Below are 20893 nucleotides of genomic sequence, written 5' to 3'. Positions count from 1 at the left end.
GGCTCAGAGAAGGAAACAGCTTGCCTCAGGTCACCCTGGGCGGCAGAAGCAGAACTGGGACCAGACTCGTTTGCTGATGCCAAGAGCAGGGCACCATCTCCACTGCCCTGCGGAGACCTCCTTCTCTCTGATGGGGGGCACCAAGAAGCAGGTCTGCAGGAACTTCATTTCCCAGGATGAATTCTGGAAGATTCAAGAAGAAAGGGCTCAGTGCCCTCCCCTGCAAGTGTGCTTGGGCCCTGCCCTCATTGATGTACCCAGGGGCTCCCGAGCAGTGACTTTAGTCAATGAATGTAACCCACAGCCAAGAGCAAACACAGAGCCTTATTGTTAGGAACACCAATTACTGTGCTGGGTTGGGCATTTATTTATTATCACATTTTTTTCTTTTCATTAACAGAAGGCAAACATTCCCCACCCCAGAAACTGGAAGGCTGCTACCAGTACCAGAGGACAGGTGATGCCTCTCAGAGACTTTTGGGAGCAGACCCAACTGCTTCCATGTGCCTTCCATCAGGTCCAACTGCAGCGAGGCTGGGAGAGATTCAGGCCGGACCTAGGGACAACTTCTGCCTCAGCGGGGTGCTGGGGCTGTGTTACTAAATAACATCAAAAGCTCCAGCACGTGACCAGGAGCCAGAGAGATCTAGTACTACTCCTCGCTTTGCCTCTTGACTTTTGGCAAGATACTAAACCTTCCTGAGCCTTGGTGTCTTCACCTGTAAAATGTTGGAGGTTGCGAGGACTGAATAATATGTGTGTGAAAACAGCTAGCAACCCTTCTGTGGGTGAAACTGTGGGATGACAGGCACTCCATAAAAGTTGCTCTGAGGCTACTCGGCCCCTTCTGGAAGTCTTAAACATAGGAGAGGGTAACACCTGAGACTCGGGGGCAGGTGAAGAAACCGTGGGGACCTTTTCAGGACATCCCATCCTCCTAGTTCAGCTTTCCTGTCACGGTCTCCGTGTCTCTGCAGCCCCACCCATCCCCTCCTCACAGGCTCGGTTTCTTCCCTCAGGATGCAGCACTCAGGCCCTTCTCCTCTCCCACCAGCAACGCTCTGGGATCCAGGTATTCTTCGTGCTCCTATTTCACAAGCTGCAACTCCTTCCAGACTTTTTTCCCCTTAGCATAGGGAAGAGGATTTAGTTGAGACCTTCCAAAAAAGCTCCCAGAAGACTGATTCTGAAGCAGCGTTCCCTAGTGAGGAAAGGCTGAGAGGACTTTTTTTTTTTTTTTTTTTGTAGAGACAGAGTCTCACTGTACCGCCCTCGGGTAGAGTGCCATGACGTCACACGGCTCACAGCAACCTCTAACTCTTGGGCTACGCGATTCTCTTGCCTCAGCCTCCCGAGCAGCTGGGACTACAGGCGCCCGCCACAACGCCCGGCTATTTTTTGGTTGCAGTTTGGCCGGAGCTGGGTTTGAACCCGCCACCCTCGGCATATGGGGCTGGCGCCCTACTCACTGAGCCACAGGCGCCGCCCCTAAGAGGACTTTTTTTTGAGACGGAGTCTTACTTTGTCCTCCTCAGTAGAGTGCCGTGGCGTCACACGGCTCACAGCAACCTCTAACTCTTGGGCTACGCGATTCTCTTGCCTCAGCCTCCCGAGCAGCTGGGACTACAGGCGCCCGCCACAACGCCCGGCTATTTTTTGGTTGCAGTTTGGCCGGAGCTGGGTTTGAACCCGCCACCCTCGGCATATGGGGCTGGCGCCCTACTCACTGAGCCACAGGCGCCGCCCCTAAGAGGACTTTTTTTTGAGACGGAGTCTCACTTTGTCCTCCTCAGTAGAGTGCTGTGGCGTCACAGCTCACAGCAACCTCAAACTCTTGGGCTTAAGTGATTCTCTTGCCTCAGCCTCCCAAGTAGCCGGGACTACAGGCGCCCGCCACAACGCCTGGCTGAGGAAAGGCTGAGGGTGAGGTGAGAACTGGTTCTCCAGGGGGCAGGGTGGAGAAAATGTGCAGCTCCCCCCTTTCTTCCTGCAGCCCCTCATCCTCCCCGGAGATCTGCAGTGCCAGCCAGGAGCCAGCGAGGCCCAGGGCCGCTAGGAGAAGGCCGTCACATACGACCTCACCCTGGATGTCTGCGGTTTGGGGGAGGGACAACTAATTCTCTAAACTCTTTTTTTTTTTTTTTTTTTTGGTAGAGATAAGGTCTTGCCCACTCTCAGGCTGGTCTGAAACTCCTGGCCTCAAGCGATCCCCCCACCTCAGCCTCCCAATTTTCCAGATTCTTGACTCTCATTTTCTTTTTTTCTTTTTTTTTTTTTTTGTAGAGACAGAGTCTCACTTTATGGCCCTCGGTAGAGTGCCGTGGCCTCACACAGCTCACAGCAACCTCCAGCTCCTGGGCTTAAGCGATTCTCTTGCCTCAGCCTCCCGGGTAGCTTAACTCTCATTTTCTAATGGAGAAGTTGTTACCTCCAGCAAAATGTTTAGCAACCATGCTGGAGATGGGAACTTAAGACAACAAATTCAACTACTTGGTGGGACCTAAAAAGATTGTGGAAGCTGGAAAAGACCCCTAGGCATCCCTGAGAGAATCATTTCCCAAAGTAGTGAGGACATTTTGCAAAGTGATAAAAGATGATAGTCCATAGAAAACTTTATTTTCAAAGAAGTTTGGGAAATACTGGGTCAGATGGGTTGCTTTGCTCAGGACTTCTCAGCGCCTTTAACATACTGTCGAAGGTGCAAATTGTGAATCTCCAGGATGCATTTCCCCCAGAAGCCTCCTATGGAACTGATTCAGCTGCCCTAGGGCATTAAGGTGAGGAGAATGAGGCACAGGTTCTAGGGACAGAGACGCCAGGGAGACCAGGCTCTGACACCAAAACAAAGCCAGTTCATCCTTTCTCTGATTTTGTGTTTGCCCCTACAACAGCCATAGGAAACCAATCAAGGCGGAAGGAGTGGGATTGGAGAGTTTAGTTATTTAGATGTATTTTATGTGCTCTGAAGGCCAAAACCAGGGCCAAAGGGGGAAGGTTCCTATTGAGTAGAATTTCACCTCCACCCAAGTGGGAACTTTAAAATAATTAGACTTGTTTGGCTGTGGATGGAGTTAACTTATGAAGTAATGAGCTCCTCATCACTGGAGGAGTGTAAGCCACAGCAGACTGACCATAGGGTGGTGAAGCAGCTTAAGTAGATACGTCTACATTCAAATGCCTGGAACCTACAAAATATGACCTTGTTTAGAAAAAGGCCTTTTGCAGATGTAACCAAGCTAAGGATTGTAAGTTGAGGAGATCATCTTGGATTATCCAAATGGGCCTTACATTCAATGGCAAGTGTCCTGGTGAGAGCGGGCCACAGGGGGACAACGCACGCAGAGGAGAAGGCAGAGTGATGACAGCAGAGACCGGAGAGTGCCAACAACCCCCCAGGCGCTGGGGAGATGAGGAACGGCTCCGACACCCCAGAGGGAATATGGCCCTGCCAACACCCGAGTTCAAACTTCTGGTTTCCAGAACTGTCAAAGAGTCAATTGGTGTTGTTTAAACCATTGAGTTTCTGAGCATCTGTTATAGCCTCCACAGTGAATTGATGGAGTGAGGGTGCTGCCCCTGGTCGTCACGCTTGGTGACACCTCAACTCAGTAGTGGGGGACGGTACCAGGAAGTCCCATCTGTCCCAGGAATGGGAAGCTGTGTGGGTACCAGACCCAATAAGGACAAGCAAGTGGCCAGACTCTGTTTTCCATAATTGTGCCATGGCCACCAGCAAAGGTGCCCGCTTTGGACTCTTGAAAAAAAGTCTTCTTTAAAATTGAAGAACCACCAACCAGCTTCCACCTGCCATGGGGTCAAAGCATCTCACTGAGTGATCAATGGGCTGCCAGGCAGGGGCCATCAATGCTGGCTGAGGAGTTAGGACCAGGCAGCTTCCCATCGGTCTGCCAGCACAAGGAGACTCAGCTACAGAGGCCTTGCCGGCACTCCTCTCTGTCCTGGGGCTCCCTGTCTCGGTGGCCCCCCATACCCACACAGACACAGGGGAGGAAGGCTGGGCACCTCCTCTCCCCCACCCCACACTGCCTGCTCCCTATTCCCTCACTGCGCTCCTTGCGTGCACTTTTACACGCACCAGGAGCTCTGTCGCAACAGCCTCTCTGCCTGGAGACAAGCGATAACATGCCTGCCTGCCCGGCTCTTCTTGCCTTTAGTCCCTGGCAAATTAAGACCAAACCCAAGTTGCAGGGCAAAAGAAGATCAATCACCAGGTAAAGGAGGCAGCTATGGTTTCAATGTCTCAGCAGCAGCTTGGGCAGCCACAGGAAACTAACAGGAGATGGGGGGCGAAGCCTGTGCCCCTTCAAAGCTGCCGAGTGCCCAGTTGCCTGCAGCTGTCGGGCCAGCAAGTCTCACTTGCTTTGTCCCTAAATCCAAGAGCCCAGCTAGTTGTGCTGATCAGGGGCTGGCTGCTCCCTTCTTCCTTGGGGGTGGTGGTGATGCAGAATGAGCTTTGCCCGCCTGGGAGAGCCACGCTGGGTGTCCTGGGGAGCAGTCCCAGCCCTGGCCCTTCCGTGTGTGCAGTCTGACTGGCTCGCCTGGAGACCGGCATCCTTGTCCTCCTCTGTCCCTCCCTCTCCGGGTGGGGAGGGCTCCCCCTGCCCAGCTTCCACCCCAGCACACGCCACCCCCAACCTGAGCCTGGGCATCTATCTTCAGAGGTGTCCTCTCTTTACCTCCTGGTTTCCCTCTTTCACTTCAAATTCTTCACAAACCCCAATACCTGTCCCCAGACACAAACTTAGGGGAGAAGGGAACTTGGCGCTCTCTCCTTTCTGGGTCAGAAATGTTTTGTAACCCAGCCCTCGGGCTCTGTAAATGTTTGCTTGCAGGGTTGTTTTGCTTGGCTGGGGCAGGGCTGGGCTGAAGCCCCCCTGTCCTCAACTGCCTTCTCCCCCTCCCTCCACCACCCTAATTTCAGGCTCAACTGTGTGCGTTTAGGGCTTAATTAAACTCTTGTCTTGCTTTCAGAAGAGACACTTTCTGCCCCAGGGAGTTGCTACTGCGCTTTGTGGGGAGGGCAGGTCTGAGCAGGCTCCAGGTGAGGGCCTGCTGGGAGGAGAAAGAACATCCCAGCTGGAAGCTATGAGCAGAGGTGGAGTGGAGCCAGCAGGGAGAGAAGAGTGAAGGCCCTCTGGGGAGCATCCCCCAGGCACAAGGGACCTCCTAACTTCCCCTGCCACCACTGCATGCAGCATCCAATTATCATTATCACAGGTCACCCTGTCCAGGTCACCCTGTTCCCGGTGCCTGCCCCACCCTGCCCTGCCCTGCCAGCCATCAGCCTCCCGCCCACTGCTGGCCACACCCGGGCCTCACCACCCAAGTCCTCCTGCCTGGCCAGGCCCCCCACCCCAAGCGACCTCGCCTACTTCCCAGGGCCCTCAAAAGGAGGAAAACAGCCCAGCAAGTGGGCTCTGTGACCCAGACCCTCCACCCAGGCCTGTGGAGACTACATTCCCAACCCTGGGGACAGACCAGCCACATACTGGTCCTAGGAAGGACTCTGATGCAGGAGTGTCTAGAGAAGCACATCTGAAGGGGATATTCAGCTTGGGGGCCTGGGTTTGCCACTTACCACCTATATGTCCTCCACCAGATTATTTCATCTTCCTGAGCCTCAGTTTCTTTGTCTGTAAATTGGGGGTATTATCCCTCCCTGCCAGGTGTTGGGGTGGGGATTGAAAGATAAAAGAGAAAACATTTTGCCAACTTGAATAAAAGGCCACACAAGTATTAGATATTATTTTTATCAAGACTAAGCAGGCTATAAGCAAAACTGATACTAGAGCATACAGCATTTTCCCCACAAGATCTGCACGTATGCCCCGCACCCCGCCCATTTCGTTCTGTTGTCACTGTGTTCTCTGCACACGCTCCCTGTGGCCAAGGGAAGCTGATTTTACCGCCCCCTGCATTTCTTTCCTAGTGCTTGAAAATCCTCCTCAGAAGTTACTCTATTGGTCTTCCCCACTGCTGTTTTTATAAACAGGGAAACTGAGGCAAGGAACAAGAAGGCCCTTGTCCAGATCACACAGCATGCTTTCAAGATGGCCAGGGGCTAGAGATAGGTCTCCTGAAACCCTTCTCAGTCCCCAAAGTCCTGCCATGGTTCCTGAGATGAATCTGCTTTCTGACATCCTTTAAGCTCATGCATGAACAATCATTAAAAACAGATAATATTTTAAAGAGTGTGGCTCTAAGTTAGGATTGGGGGAGGTCAGTACTGGATCGACCTCGGAGGTCTCCTAGGTCAACCCCCTTGGACCATTGAGCCTAGGAAAGGGGGGTAGCTTCCCAGTGACACGACCCTGACCTCAGACCTCCCCCCTTGCCCACTAGAGGGTTCCAGGGTACATCACTCACCCCTCTGTCCCAGGAAGCATGGTCTTCCCTAGAGCAGCCCACAGGCAGGACATGAGAGGTTGCCCACAGGGCCATTGTCCCCAGGTGATCTGCAGCCTGGGTGACCCTGCTGTTCCCATTCTTCTGAGCACTTCCCTGTGGGATGACACTCAGCCCAGGACACCAGGCTTTTCATCTTCCCCTGGGAAGACCTAGGGGTGCGCCCTCCCCACTTCAAAGCCCTCCCTGACATGATCTAATTTGGCCTCACCTGCCCACTCAAAGTTGGGAGGGAGTCCAGGGCTTGGGGAAGAGTGAGGTCATTGAAGAACAGGGACTTGTCCTCAGTCACACCCTGGAGCCCATCTCTAAAATGATGGCTAATAGCACCCAAAGCCACCTTGATGGCTTGTGGTCTGCACTAGTCACAATGAAGGCAAAAGCAAGTTGCTTGGCCCAAACTAGGTGAGAACAAATGGTGACTTCTTCAATGAGCCAGTTTCGTCATCTGCAAGATGGGAATAATGTGTCTCTCCTCACAGGTGGGATGAGACCAAATAACACAGAGTGGCCCTGACAGGGTCTAGCAGACATTGGAGGCTGAAGGTTATCAGCCCTCACACAAAATGGGACAGCAGGGGGCAGGCTGCGGGCACCATCAAGGGCTTGATGGACAAGGGAATCCCTGGCCTACCTTTTTGTGGGGAGGCCCATTTGCTTCCTGAAGAGACTCAGGAACAAGCCCAGAAGCTCAGTGACTGCCCACCAGCTCCCCGCCCACTGCTGGCCGGGCGGAAGCTCGTGCTGTCTGGGTTTCTCCCAGGGGCCGGGAATTGTGACTTTTAACCCTCATAGGGATGACAGTGTATTGTGTGGCCTCAAGCCAGTCTCCTGGATTCTCTCCGTTTCCCCACCAGTAAAACTGGGCTAATAACTACCAGCCTCCTGCACTGGGGTGTTGTGAGAATTAATTAAAGTTTGTCAAAAGCTTTGAGATCCATGGATGAAAGGGCGTGGAGAAAGACAGAGTGTTATTATCCATTATTAGTACTGTTATATTCCATCCAAAGATCTCAAAGCCTCTTACAGACAGTAATTAGTACCTTGCAGGGATATTTTGAGGGTGATTAGTTCCATTGCACATATGGGAAAACCAAGGCATGGAGAAAAGTTAAGTCACAACAGGGCAGAAGGGGTAATGCTGACCCAGTGTTCCTAGAAGTTATTACTGCCCAGAACCTGTACGCCGACCCCCAGGGTATACTTGAGGCATCTTTGTTTTGACTAGAGTCCACTAGTTGCTGGTGAGAGGCTCACAGCAGGCACCTCACCACCTGGTTTCCTGGTTCTCCCCCAGCACTGCGCTGCCCCCAGGGTGTGTGCACAGGGCAGCCCATTTCCAGTCCTCTGGGCAGGAGAAGCTGGCGCTCAGGGCACTGGAAGGAGGGTAACCACAGTTGACAGAAGCACAGGGCACGAGGGACAGAGAGAGTCAAGACTCAGGGCAACCCCATTACTCTGCAGCTCTGGGCATAGACTCTTCTTCTCTTCACCAAAATTTCTCTGGTCACCTTGTATGTGGGATCACACTGAGCCTTGGATAAACTAAGACCAGACCAGCCTTCTAAGCTGTCTTGACAGGGGGACCCTAGAACAGGAAAATCTTGAGGTTACAAGGTTGACAAGGAGGGGAGCAGGCTGCCAGCCCTACTGAGGGCTCGGTGGACAAGAGAATCCCTACTTCACCTTTTCTAGAGGAGGCCTGTCTGGTTCTGGAGATAGCCAGGAGCCTCTGGTGCTTGGTTCCATGTGCTTTGCCTGGTAGATACTGTGACTATTTAAATAAATTTGTTTCAAAGTGTCCTAGAGCTAGTAATGTGAAGATAGGCTGCACGTTTTTACATAATAAGCCACAGTTCCAACCACATAAAGTAAAATCAAATCTTTAAAGTAGCAAGTTGCAGAAGTATTCAACAGCTAACAGTTAACCCAGTGTCAGAGCATAAACCTCCACCAGGGCTGCCATGTTATACAATTCCAAGCGTTTGTCCTGCTGCTCAACCCCATTCCCTAGGAACCAGAGCACTGGGTAAAGGACACTGGTATTCAAGTGGTGATCTGGTAAATGTTTAATAATCAGCTCTTAAATCAACAACAACAAAACCAAAACAAACAAACAAAACCCCCAAACACACAAAACAACAGCAACCTAAGGTATAGCATTTGTTAGTTTCCATGGTGTAAATAAATACTTCCCCCATGGTTGATTTCAAGATCTGACATTAGCCAGCTCTCCAAACTTTCCCCAAACTTTGACAGTTGGCCCCCTTTGTGTAGGTTATCAAAGAAATAGGCCTAAGATAGGTTCCTCTTGATGAAGGGAAGGGAATATCAGGGGCACAGGTAGTTGGTTAAAGTGCGAGGCCTCAGGATAGAGTCTGCAGCGTAGCAGGCTGCTTCTCCCTCTGACTAATAAGAATGAAAACAAACTATTAAGGAAACACAAGAAACCTTTTAAAAAATGACCCACTATTTGGAAAAATAAGAGATGCTACTGTATCCATGAAATAAGAACAAGATGTTATTAAAAAAGGGGCTGCCATGCGGAAGGATCGCTTGAGTCCAGGAAGGCAAGACCAACCTAGACAACACAGCAAGCTCCATCTCAAAAAAAAACTAAAACCAAAAGGGGTGGGGCATGGAAAATAAGGAAGAGCTCTTTGAAATGAATGTGATCAAAAAACGAAAAAAATTCTATAGAAAAGCTGAAAGATAAAGTTGTCCCTAAAAATTAAATAAAGAGGCAAAAACTTAGAAAAGAGGAAAACATCAAAAGAAAATTACAGAATTAATGAAAGAATTCCAACATCTGATTATGTACTAATAATTCCAGAAAAAGAGAATGGGATAAATTAGAAAAGAGAAAGTAACCCATGAAATAATGTAAGAAAACTTTCATGGGACTGATGACATGGGTGACCTACATGAAAGCACCCACCAAGTGACTTTCAATAATACAATTGCCAAGTGCTAATACAACATATGAAAAAGACATATTCCAAGGAACATCACTGTGTATTTTCAGAATGGGGAGAGAGAGAAGAACCTAAGAACTTTCAGAGTTGAAAGAAAACAGGTCACGCACACAAAGTGTACAGACTTAGAATGAAAAATCAGACTTCTCAACAGCAACCCTGAAAGAAAGACTACGGGGCTATGTTTTTAAAATTATGAGGAAAACTATCTTCAACCTATCCTTAGTCAAAATGATAACTTAGTGAGAATAGAAATCATATATATATATATATAATCTGCAGACACAAAAATCTCAAAAAAAGTTAACCTCCTCTGGACTCTTTCGCTGGACACTGTTATTTGATATACTTCCCCCAAACAAGAAAGAACAAGGGTGATCTAAGAAACCAGGAATCTAAACAGGTGAAGTCTCAGATGACAGCTGGGTAGCAGCCCCAGAGAGCGACCAACCTATCCAGACTGAAACCAGAGGATGGCGGTCTCCACAAGGAACGTCTCTAAGGGTGAAAAAGTCACAGACCAGACCCATGGCCCAGCCTGCCACACTGAGGGGAGTTTTACACTCTATCAGAAGGTTTGGGCTAGAGAGATAAGTTAGGGAAATTCAGGGAGACTCCTCATGAGGACTTACATTTTCTCTGAAAAATAGGAGTCAGGTTGTCTGACCAAAAGGATGGAGAGATAGACAGATGGGGGGCCTGAAGACAGAAGTATTCTGTCTCTGGAATGAAAGGACTCCTAAACATGGGGCATCACGCATGTGCACTGGCACCTGTGGGCAGAGCTGTGCCAAAGCCATTTGCACAGTAATCTGAGGTGTTAGGTTTATTCACTAGTAATTTATTTTGAAATAATTTCAAACCTAAAGAAACATTCAGAGAATAGTACAAAGACCTTCTGCATGTGTATCCTTCATCCAGCTTCTCTGATGGTTAACATTTCACTACATTTGTGCCGTCTCTCTCTCGGTGTCTCTCTGTTGCTCTTTTTCTATAGAAAGAGATGTAGATTATCTTTTTTTTCTACACCATTTGAGAATTTGAGAATAAGTTATAGTCTTGGTGTCCCATGACCTCTAAACACACCAAATTATATTTACTCAACACATCCTTGGAAATCCAAATTCATTTAACCCCATCCTCCAATCCATGGACTCCGGCCGACTTCTCCACTGTCCTGACCGTGCCTCATTTGTCTGTCTTTGTGGTTCTGGATCCAAGTCAGGATTCTGAGTTGACTTTAGTTGTCACGCCTCATTAGTTTCCTTGAATCTAGAACAGATCTTTGATCTGTTCCTGTCTTTCATGACCTTGACAGTTTTAAATAGTAGAGGCCATTCATTCTTCCAAGTGTACCCCAAGTGGGTCTGTAGAGTGCTGCTCTCGGATTGTGTGTTCTTCCGAGGGCACCACGGCAAAGGTGCCATGCTTTTGTCAGGACATCACTTTGGACGTATGATTCCACCCTGTCCCACCCTTAGTGATGTCAATCTTGATATCTGATCAGCTGGTGCCTGCCAGGTTTCTCCACCTTACACTCACCGTCTTTCCGTTTCTATTTGATGAGTATGTGATGAGAAGATACTCCCAGACTACACCGGGGTCTGTTTCTCATCAAATCTCCACCCGCCAGCCTTAATTCCTTTGATGGCTCCAGTCTTGATCAGCCTCCACTACGATGGTTGCCAAACAGTGGCTGTTTACTTCTTTCATTCATTCTACATTTATTAGCTGGCATTCTATAGGAAGAAAGAGTTTTTCTTTCTTTCTCATTTATTTATTCATTTATATCAATATGGATTCATGGATTCTTTCTATTTTAATCACAGGGTTGTGATCTGTTGTTATAATTATTTATTTTGATGTCTACATTGTCCCAGCGTTAGCCAGCAGGAGTCCCTTCAGGCAGACCCCTGTGTCATTTTGCCTCTGTTAATTCTTTGAACATTTCCTTACTTTCTGTTTCAGTGTCATCTTGTACTTTCTCTGTTCCAACCCTGGGATTAGTCCTTTCTCCAAGGAGCTCTGGTTCCTTTTAGTGGAAAATGGCATTTAAACAGTAGGATCTGGGGACTTGATAGTTTACTGCTAATGGAGTATCATTGCCTCTGCAATCGATAGCATTGGTTGTTAGTTCCAGAATAAGGTTAAGTAACAGTGACAATTCTTGGCATCTCTTCTGCTGCCTGACTTACCAGCAATATCTGCGGGGTTTCAGTATCACACATGATGATGCACAATGGTTTGACATAAATACTTTCTACTCACAATTAAGAAGCATCCTCCTATTTCAGTTTACCAAGAGTTTTCTTTTAAGCAGGTATATTTGTTAGATCTTAAAAAATACATTTTCTGGCATTTACCTAAACAATCAAATTGTTTTCCCTTTTTGACCTATTAATGCGAATTATAGTACAAAGTTCAATAGTGTTAAAGCATACTTGCTTTTCCTGAATAAACTCTGTTTGAGCAGGATGTATTTTTTATGATATAATGCTTGATTCGATGTGTTAATATTTCATTTATATGTTATGCACTGACATTCCTAAGTGGAAAGAACTTGACATTCCCTGTTGGATTGTCTTGGTCGGATGCTGAAGTTGTAGGTGCAAGTGAATATATAACAGGAGTGAGGGATCCTGGGCCCCTGAAGGAGGGAAGAAGGAAAGTTGGGGGACAGGTGGGGCTCCCTGTAAGGGGACTTCACAGGGAGTGCAGTCTGAAATGGGGTTTTAAGAACAGATCTCTTCCAGGCGGGGTCAAGGCTCAGAGTTCAACAAGGGGAGAGGCTTGCTCATGGAAAGCTGAAAGTTGCAGGGTTGCGAAGGTCAAGGAACTGTCGGCAAGGTTCTGGGGGGACCACCCACCTGGGTGTTGAAATTTCCCCAGGGAAAGGCAAAGAAGCGGCCAAGTCAGTGCAAAGGTCAGTGCCATGACCTGGCGGCTAGTGCGGGCTGGCAACTTGGAGGGGAGAAGGTAAGCCGACTGGCCTAGGAGACTCCAAAGGGCATGGGGGCTTGTTTTTCTTTAGCCTGACATAGAGCAGTGCGGGGCAGGGAGAAAGCTGCCTATCCTCTCCTCAGCTTAGATGAGGACACGAGAGCTGGGGAAGCTGAAGGCACTGCTACTGGAGGCCAGGGATGGGGGAATGAGGTGACAGGGCTGAGGGAGGGGAGGCTGCTCCAGTCCCAACCTTGGAACCATTCATTAAAGGAGTTCACAGATGTAAAGCACGTGGCACCTGACAGGGGCACATCCAGCACAAGCAGTATTATTGTTATGATTATTTGCATGAAGTAATTAAATGTTTTTCAAATGATGCTAAAAGGCAGTTACAGACACTGCCCAAGAAATGCGATCAACACATTCTTCTTTGGGGCAGAAGAGGTTGTCTGTTCCCCTTTCTTCCCTCTCCCTTTCTTATTTCTGGATCCTTCAGGCAGCTTTTGGTGTCAGCCAGATCCTGGCTCCAATCTCAGTGGCCTCACTGACAAACCACACGGATGTGGGCAAACTCGGGCCTCATCTGTGAAATGAGGAACGACAGACACCTCCCGGAGCTGGAAAAGGGCATCAGGGTTGTGGCCACCAGCCCCCTAAATTCTGCCAGCACCCCGAGCCCAGGGCCACCTGGTACCACAGGGATGATGGCTGCTCAGAGCTGAACAGATCCCAGGGGCAGAAAGGAGAAGACACAGGCCCCGGTCAGGTTGTAGGTTCCCATAGCCCCGACAGCAGAGCAGGAAGGAAAGGAGATGCGGAGGGTTTTTTCGCACACAGAGGCAATAATATGTCGCTTTAAGGTCCAGGAACATAATCCAGACACTGGGAAATCCAGGGCAGAGGCGCACAGAGAGGCTAAGTTCCTGCCTACAGTTAGGTGGGTGGTCTCTGCAGTTCCCCATTTAAACTGGAAACTAAGCAACCAGTCACTACCACAGGCCTCCATCTGGCTCATTTCCACCCATGGTCCTGGTCCAAAGGCCCGTCTCAGGACCCTGTGTGGTCACTGGCCCTTCCCAGGGTCCCTGCTGGGGTTCTCCCTCCCCTGGGTAGAACCCTCACTCCTTAAGGGACAGGGCCTATAGGAAAAGCCAGGGTGAACTTGGAGGCTTGTTCTAAAATTACCTTATCACAGAGCCCGTGAAGGACCGGAAAGGCTGACACGGCTCCCCCAGGAGGACTTCCAGCCCTGGCTCTGGTTAGCAAGTGATAATGATGATGACAATCACATTCCTTCAGCATCTGTCGGTCCTCACTTTACAGATGAGGAAACCGAAGCTCCTAGAGTTTAACTTACCTAATGTCACTGAGTAGTGAGTGTCAGAGGAGGATCAAACCCAAATCTAGGGAGCCCCAGTGCCTGGGCTTTGGTCCCCTCTGCATGAAGCACACAGGATTTAGTGAGCGTCTGGGGTTTGCCCAGCGCTCAGCGGGGAAGGGCAGGCCAGGAAGAGGCAGAGGGGACAAGGCACAATTCAAAGGAGCTGGGTTTGCAGAGCACAGATGGGCCCCTCTAGCCCAGCTCCATCTTGACTGGTTGGGGGCATTATGTGAGTTACTTGCCCTATCTGGCTCAGGCGCCTCCTGGAGAAAGTGGGGATAATAGTAGTTCCCACAAAGAGATGTGTAAGTAGAGAAATCAGAAAATAGAAGGTAACTCAGATGTCAGCTGGGGCCTCCCAGCCCCCAGAGGTTGAGGCAAGATCAATGTGAACCCCCACACAGTGTGAACCCCCGGGGCAGAGGTATCAGGGCCTCCCTTGGGATTTCTGCCAGTTCCCCAGACTAGGGGTGAGGTCGGGGCTCAGTTTCTGGGGGGTCCTCAGCCTCTGGGCCCTGCTTCTGCATTTCTCTGGGCCACCCTGTGATAATACAGGCATGGCCCTTTCTCGGTCTCCACTCTTGGGGTGGGAACACGTGGAGGCCTTTACTGCACAGTCAGTGGAGAAGACAGGCCTAAATAGCACATCCCTCCTCTCCAAATGCCCTTGGTTGCTTCACCGTTGGGGACTTTGCATCTGCCCCACACCTTGCACAGGCAGCCCCAAAGTCCCAGCCGCAGCCTCTCTACCCTCTCCCTCCTCACCCCGTGGGCTATTATGTCCTCTCCAGACTCTTCTGCCCTGTCAGGCACTGGGCTTCCCGTCTTCTCCCGCTGATTCCTTGAGACTCACTTCTGTACATCCAACTGAGTCAGATGCTCACGGAGCAAAGCCGCCTTCATGGAAGCCACTTTCTTAGACAGAGTCCTGTTTGTAGAAAACAGAGGGGAGGGCACAGTGCAGGGATTTGTCCTGGTGCCACCAGCATCCTTCCTCAAAGGCCACCCCCAAAACATTTATGGTCTTGTTGATGTAATAAAACCAATTCTGTATTCTGCTGTAAGATAATTTGGAGATAAGAAAACAAAATAGTTCTGTGAGGCTCTATGTAAACTCAGAGGTGGGAGCAATTTTAGGGAAAACAGGACAATCAACCCGGGTTCTATTCCCATTGACAACTCACCACGTGACCTTCTTGCCTCAAGACCTCGACTTTCCTTTCACCTGTGATCTGGGGAAAGGGGACAGGACAGGACCAGGTGGCCTCTGAGGGCCCTCTGACTGCTCCCTTACTTCCTGCAGAAGCCTTGGGAGGGGTGACAAACCCCATGTCACCAGCTCCAACTCATTGCCCTAAGCCCTGTGGGTCGTGGCAGCTCCTGCCCTTGGGACACTGAGTGAAGGTCAGCCAGGTGCAGGCAAAGCAGCTGGGACTCTTGTCAGACAGCAGGGCATGGCCTGAGCTGCAGGCTTGCACTGCACGCGAGGAAGGCTGAGGAGGGAGGGTTTCCTGGCTCAACCACCAACAGTTTCTCTGCACAGCCAGCTTCCTCTCTGAGTCCCGTTTCTCATCTGATAAGGAGGAGGGCCTGGTTGGGCTAGAGTAAGAGCCAGCACAGATCACTGGGTAGGAGTCCCCTGTTTGGGGCTAGGACTTGGAGGCATCATAGCTTTAGGAAGAGCTGCCTGGGGAGCCAGGAAGACTGAGAAAAGGACCTTGGAAGGGCTGGCCAGCCTCTATACTCCGCCCCACAAAGAAATCAACATTAGAAAGGAAGAGAAGCAGTTGAAATTTCCCGTGCCTCTCCCCACCCCACCCCCATTGCCAGCAGCCCTATTCATTTAGCAACACTCCCTTGGACCCCAGGGCCAGTCACTGGGCAAGACCACACCACCAACCCTGATGTCACCCACCCCAGCCACATCCCCTCCAGCCTTATCCTGGCATTTCCCTCATTCTCTGATTGTTCTCCTAACCTCCTCCAGGACACTACCCTTGAAGGGCTCCATCAACTCAGCCCCCCTGGGCCACCTGAATTTGCCCCTTTGGGTTTTGATAAATGAATGAATGTTTTCAACAGTGAATATGTGTTGGGTTCCAGATCATGAGTTTTACATTGTATGGGGGGAGCACTATGATGCCCCTCCCAGGTTACCCTTTGATGAAGGACCTATTGCATCAGCTGCTGGGACTGTGTCTGTTCAAACTGTTCCTGCAGGCGTGGCCTCAGTGGCACGGGTCCCCTCTCCCAGGATCTTACCTCCTCCCAGGGCAGCCAGGTTCAATGACTGAAGGTATGAGACCAGAAAGGCCTGACACCCTTGGCCCGACGTGCCAGGGCTCTGCAGAGCAGCTCTCGCTCCAGAACTCCCCCAGGGCAGGCTGAGGCTGCCATTGAGCCCATGTCCCAGCTTGGCTTCCCTCTGCACACCCCTGCTTCCTATCGCCTTGTGTCCACAGGAGGCTCCTCCCTGTCACAGCCAGCCTCCTGAGGACCCCAGCCTGAGAGGCACTACCTTTTATGGAGGGCTTTCTGTTGGGCAGACGGGCAGCCCATCACAGTCACTATCTCTGTGACAATCAGGCCTCTCACAGGTGAAAGAGACAGAAACCCAGTTCAAACAGCTTAAGCAAAATAGAGAATGTATGGGTTCAAGTGACTGAAACGTTTGGCTTCAGCTGCTGAAGGATCCAAGTGTTGTCGCAGTGTCAAGAATCCCCGTCTGTGGCGGCTCTGCCAGTGCCGGCTTCAGTCCCAGTACCTCCCAGTGGGGGCGCTATTTGTTCCCAGTGCCGGCTTCAGTCCCAGTACCTCCCAGAGGGGCGCTATTTGTTCCCAGTGCCGGCTTCAGTCCCAGTACCTCCCAGTGGGGGCGCTATTTGTTCCCAGTGCCGGCTTCAGTCCCAGTACCTCCCAGTGGGGGCGCTATTTGTTCCCAGTGCCGGCTTCAGTCCCAGTACCTCCCAGTGGGGCGCTATTTGTTCCCAGTGCCGGCTTCAGTCCCAGTACCTCCCAGTGGGGGCGCTATTTGTTCCCAGTGCCGGCTTCAGTCCCAGTACCTCCCAGAGGGGGCGCTATTTGTTCCCAGTGCCAGCTTCAGTCCCAGTACCTCCCAGAGGGGCGCTATTTGTTCCCAGTGCCGGCTTCAGTCTCAGTACCTCCCAGTGGGGGCGCTATTTGTTCCCAGTGCCGGCTTCAGTCCCAGTACCTCCCAGAGGGGCGCTATTTGTTCCCAGTGCCGGCTTCAGTCCCAGTACCTCCCAGTGGGGCGCTATTTGTTCCCAGTGCCGGCTTCAGTCTCAGTACCTCCCAGTGGGGGCGCTATTTGTTCCCAGTGCCGGCTTCAGTCTCAGTACCTCCCAGTGGGGGCGTTATTTGTTCCCAGTGCCGGCTTCAGTCTCAGTACCTCCCAGTGGGGGCGTTATTTGTTCCCAGTGCCGGCTTCAGTCCCAGTACCTCCCAGTGGGGCGCTATTTGTTCCCAGTGCCGGCTTCAGTCCCAGTACCTCCCAGTGGGGGCGCTATTTGTTCCCAGTGCCGGCTTCAGTCCCAGTACCTCCCAGAGGGGCGCTATTTGTTCCCAGTGTCGGCTTCAGTCTCAGTACCTCCCAGTGGGGGCGCTATTTGTTCCCAGTGCCGGCTTCAGTCCCAGTACCTCCCAGTGGGGGCGCTATTTGTTCCCAGTGCCGGCTTCAGTCCCAGTACCTCCCAGAGGGGGCGCTATTTGTTCCCAGTGCCGGCTTCAGTCCCAGTACCTCCCAGAGGGGGCGCTATTTGTTCCCAGTGCCGGCTTCAGTCCCAGTACCTCCCAGAGGGGCGCTATTTGTTCCCAGTGCCGGCTTCAGTCCCAGTACCTTTCAGTGGGGCGCTATTTGTTCCCAGTGCCGGCTTCAGTCCCAGTACCTCCCAGAGGGGCGCTATTTGTTTCCTCTGATTGCCGTAACAAACTTGGGGGCTTAACACAACAGAAAGTTGTTCTCTCCTGGTTGCTGAGGCTAGAAGTCTAAAGTCAGGGTGTAGGCAGCCTGCTGAGGCTCTGAGAAGGAAACTGTCTGAGGCCTCTGTCCGGGCGTGTGGTGGCTGTCAGCAGTCCTCGGCACTCTTGACTTGCAGATGCGTGGTTCCACTCTCTGCCTCTGTCACCACCTGGCCTATTCCCTGTGAATCTCTGTGTCTAAACTTCTCTTCTTATAAAGACACCAGGCATTGGATTAGAACCCACTCTAACCCAGTATGGCTTCATCTTAACTGATCTATATCTGCAAAGATTCTTTTTCCAAATAAAGTCACATTCCAAGGTCCTGGGGTTAGGACTTGAATGTATCTTTTGGGGGAGACTGTTCATCCCACGACAGTGGCTAAAGGTTCCAGCTTTCCTTCTATCAGTCTAGTGACTTCAGGGCAAAGAAAGTTTTAGTCCCAAATATGCTTCCCACTGGCCTGATTTGAGTCACATGTCCATCTCTAGAAACTTAGAATATTCTCATTGGCCAGGCCTGGGCCATGTGCTCACTCTGGAACCAGGTAGTGAGGACAGCCCCACCTGGACCACATATCCAACAGAAAATCCAGGGGATATCACCAAAAGAAAGGGGCAAGGACAATGGGAAGGCCAAAATAACAGATACCACTCAGCCATCAGTACCCTCAGACACCCGGCAAGGTGGGCCTTATTTCCATTTACTGAAGTTCAGAAAAGTTTGGTGACTTGAAACTAGTTAATGGGATTAGAACTGAGCTGAGGCTCTAGCCCAGGCCTATCCAGCTCCAAAACTGGGCATTTTTCCCAGCAAGAGTTTGGAGAATGCTGTCCCTTGCAACAGGAAAATCAGGCAAAGCCTCATGGAGGAGATGGGACTTGGGCTATGTCTTGAGGGAGAAGGACTGGGGAGACTTCCCCAAAAGGGGATGGGGCCTAGAGCCTACAGAGTACAAGGCCTTTGGCTTGAGCAAAGCGTTCTCTTCAAGGAGGGGTGAGAGCGGGGCTGACTGTGCAGGGCCACAGGTATCTTCCGAGTCCCATGGGCAATGGGGAGTCACTGAAGGTTTAGGAGCCAGGGAGAGATTCTGCCAATGACCAGCTGGGAGGTACAGCCTAATGGTCCTGTAGGAAGCCACACAGCAGGTGTGGAGGACAGATTAGAGGGTGAGATACTGGCAGGGAAGAGGCTGTTCCCTCACTCAGCTAGAGGTGATGAGGCTTGAGTGGGGAAGGAGAGCAGGGCGCAGGCAGCTCCACCCACACCCACCCCATGAGCCCTGACCCCCAATTAATCCCTGCCTCACTCAGTCCCACCCCGCACCCCTGTGATAGCACTTTATAGGACAGGTCCAAGACTAGCTGGGACTTCCCTCACATGTCCAGTATTGCCGCTCAAAAACCCCTCTCAGCACTCTGTTCCTATGACCGCTGCATGAGCCAGCCTTGTGCAGCGAATCATCATGTCCTAGAGGCTCACATTCCGCCACTGCCCCCCTGCAAAGTCATTTCCCCGACCCAGAGGAAGAGCAAGGCCCGCTTCTCTGCTGCCTGTGGCAGAGTCAGGGACTGAGGAAGGGGGACTGGACAGGGTCCCAGTGGATGGTGGCCACAGGGGTTTCTTCCACCACCTGAAGGCCCAGGGCTAGGAAGGAAGCCCAGGGGCTTTGGGGGGACAAGCTGGGAGCCTGGATTAGGTCATGGAGGGGTTGGGGTTGCAGTCTCTGACCTAACAGGTGGGTAAGAACTGGGGGCTCCACAGGTCTTGCAGATGAGGCAGAGCCTCCCAGGACAGGAATGAGATTCCCACTGGGGTGTCCTTGTGAAGTGAGTGTGTATGCACACAGCTGTCGAGGAGGGCTTTGAAGGCTCCCATTTTTTGGTGATACTTATGTCTGTGCAGATGGTCTCAGGCCACACTTAGAACCATGCCCTTCTCCCTATGTCCCCTAACCTTTTGAGTGACTCAATGTGGAGGGCCTTGCTCACCTTTCCTGGCGCCTGCTGTCGCGGAGAAAAGGGGAAACCTGAGGGGAAGTGTGCAGGCAGCCCTGGGATTTCTCAGGGACCATTCCCAGCCCCCCAGGGGACCTTGCTGCCTTAACTGCTGGGAAGTGAAGGGGCTTGCTCTGCCTCACAGGGAAGGTCCTCCCTGTCGCAGTGGCTTGGCTTTTCCCAGAATTTCCACTGGTGAGGAAAGCTGCCAACTCTGGCCCATCTGAGTGTCTTTCTCCTGGGACAAATGAAGGTTCTGTCCTCCATAACTGCTGTGTGGCTTCCTACACGCCAGGGGTCCTCAAACTGCGGCCCACGGGCCACATGAGGCGGTGTGATTGTATTTGTTCCCATTTTGTTTTTTTACTTCAAAATAAGATATGTGCAGTGTGCATAGGAATTTGTTCATAGTTTGTTTTTTTTTTAAACTATAGTCTGGCCCTCCAACAGTCTGAGGGACAGTGAACTGGCTCCCTGTTTAAAAAGTTTGAGGACCCCTGATTTAGGTTGTAAATCTCCAGCTGGTTAGTGGCAGAGTCTCTCCCTGGCTCCTAAACCTTCAGTGACTCCCCACTGCCCATGGGACTCCAAAGATACCCAGGACCCTGCACAGTCAGCCCCGCTCTCACCCCTCCCTGAAGAGAATGCTTTGCTCAAGCCAGAGGGTTCTGCCTAGTGAACAGCAGTTCTCAGGGGCCCCAGTCCTCCAGGCCTCCTCAGGGTCTAGATGTGGGGGTGAAAAGGGATGAAGAGGAGACCCCGCTTCTCAGGAATTGATTAAAAAATGTAGAGAGGGCGAGGGGAGGGGGAGTCTTTAATGCCATCCATGAAGTTTGAACCAGAAAAACCTTCTATCCTCCTGAAAAGCTGATATGCTTCATTTTTTTGGAGAAAAGGAACCCAATACCAGCACCCTTTACCTTTTGGAGGAGACTGCCAGGAAGTTGTGTTCAGGTGCAATAGCTTGCTTGGCTATTGGCGAGGTTCTGGGACAGGTGTCTCCTCTCCCATCCTGGGCTCGTGTACCTTACATGCCTATTATATTGTGTTTCTACTGTGAGTCACCTCAAATCTTTTTGAAAACAGATGGGATAGAATCAATGGGTGAATGATAGCATCTACTGAGTGCTGACTGTGTGGCAGGTCCTGCTCGAAGCGCTTTACAGTATTGGCTTATTTAAGCCTCCCAACA

At 51.1% G+C, this 20893-nt stretch overlaps 1 long non-coding RNA gene across 1 annotated transcript; it reads right to left on the bottom strand.

The window, feature by feature from the left end:
* Positions 1-2671: 2671 nt before the first annotated feature.
* LOC128584551 (uncharacterized) lies at positions 2672-20691 on the bottom strand. The gene is made up of 4 exons (XR_008379689.1): positions 20622-20691; positions 14491-14653; positions 5600-5680; positions 2672-2764 (listed from the first exon to the last, which is right to left on the bottom strand). It is a non-coding gene; the product is annotated as an uncharacterized LOC128584551 (long non-coding RNA).
* Positions 20692-20893: the final 202 nt, after the last annotated feature.

The sequence above is a fragment of the Nycticebus coucang genome, chromosome 4 (genome assembly GCF_027406575.1).
Source record: "Nycticebus coucang isolate mNycCou1 chromosome 4, mNycCou1.pri, whole genome shotgun sequence".
Lineage (NCBI taxonomy): Eukaryota > Metazoa > Chordata > Mammalia > Primates > Lorisidae > Nycticebus > Nycticebus coucang.
Note: the sequence above shows the minus strand (reverse complement) of the source record. Positions and strands in the feature narration are given on the sequence as shown.